This window comes from Grammomys surdaster, unplaced genomic scaffold, assembly GCF_004785775.1.
Source record: "Grammomys surdaster isolate TR1022 unplaced genomic scaffold, NIH_TR_1.0 64, whole genome shotgun sequence".
Classification (NCBI taxonomy): Eukaryota; Metazoa; Chordata; class Mammalia; order Rodentia; family Muridae; genus Grammomys; species Grammomys surdaster.
Window position 1 is genome coordinate 17,704,295 of NW_021604566.1, and position 1,739 is coordinate 17,706,033.

Below are 1,739 nucleotides of genomic sequence, written 5' to 3' on the forward strand. Positions count from 1 at the left end.
GTCATGGGTTCATCACAGTCAGTAATCACTACTTTGGAGGCCGTACTCAAACAGCGGGATATTAAAATTGCTAACAGGACTTTGAGGAACTTCATAAAAGAGGTGGATCGTGTTGCCCCCTGGTTTGCCGTCTCTGGGTCTTTGGCTCTCCCCTCTTGGAATAAACTGGGAAAGGACTTAGAAAGGCACCGCGATGACAACGATTTGAGTAACGGCACAGTTGCGATCTGGAAACTTATTAAGAACTGCCTACAAGATGAAAACTGTAAGATAGCCATAAGGAAAGGACAGGCTACGCTAGAAGATGTTCAGGATAGCATGTCAGAAACCGAACGCAGTGAGAGGATGGGCGCGCGTAGGAAAAAGGTACCGAAACAAAAGGAAAAGGAACACCCTTCAGCTGAAGAAAAGAACCCTCCTAAAAAAGGAGAGATACCCCCTAATGGGAAAAGCTCGCTTTACCCCAACCTAGAGGCACTGACTATCGACAGTGCAGAGAGTTCCTCTGGGGACTCCAGTGAGGAGTCATTAGATTCTACAGAGGAGGCGGAGTTAGACGAGGAAGCAGCAAATTTTTCTAAAACTTTATCTCAGTTTTTATTACAGAATTGGACTGTAGAGTTTGAAGAGACGTTTCGGAAGTTACGCTTTGCGATTATAGAAGTGAATTCTACCAGACTTGATTTGTCCCTGACCGAAGGACTGTCTACATGGATCTCTTCAATATTTTCTTATTTTAAAGAATGGTTGGGGGTGGGTCTTTTCGGAGCCTTGCTCTGCTGTGGGCTGGCGCTCGTGTTGCGGCTCCTTTAAAAGCTCAGGTCACAGTGACAACAGGATAAGGTGGTGATTGCCCAGGCACTTGTAGCACTGGACTAAGGGACTGGATAGCCATGATTAACAACTGCCCCAAAGACCTGTTAAGACAAGGCCATAATCTGTAATACCATCTCCTCCCCCTGCCAAATGGCCCTGGCACCTCTGGGAGTTTTTCTCCATTGCACAAGAGTTGGGCATTTTGGCTTCCCTAATTCTTTCTCTCTATCTGTCCCAGGAACCAAATCCAGACTCAAGAAGGGCTCGGGTTCCCATTGCACCTTGAGGACTGTGATATGGTTGTTCTCACACTCGTTAAGCTCGGGAGGGCTCGAGTTCCCATTGCACCCCGAAGTGAGTGTAGAGACACGGGCCTGCCTCACTTATTGAGGAGGAGAAAATCTAGACCTCTCTCCTTTTGATTGGTTTGTGTCTGCCCGGCCTGAACTCTTTCACTTTTCTATGGCCTCTTCTTAGGATCACTTTTAAATAAAAAGGGGGCAGATGTGGGAAGCTATCCTTATCACATCATTGCCATTAACAAGTCTGTGCGCATGCGCTGGAAGGTTTTCCCGCCTTGATTAATCTGACAGTTGGAACACGTCATGTGGCCTGAGGCAACAGGAGCCCATCAGAGACTGCCACGTCCCAGGCGAGCTTAGCTCTCTATATAAGGGAAGGGTTTTAGGCCCTTGGGGTCCCTCCTCGTTTGTGAAGCTTATGCTCTCCCTCTCAAGATGCATTAAAGCTTATACTGCAGAAGGATCCTGAGTGTGCCGCGTCTTTCCTGCTGGCGGGAGGTTGCGCGGGACACTAGATCATGTAACAAGAAGGGGACTAGCAGAGTACAGACTCTTCCCTTTTGATCAATGTTGAACTCTTCCTCCCACTTCCAAGGTGACACCAAAAAGGTAAATATAAAG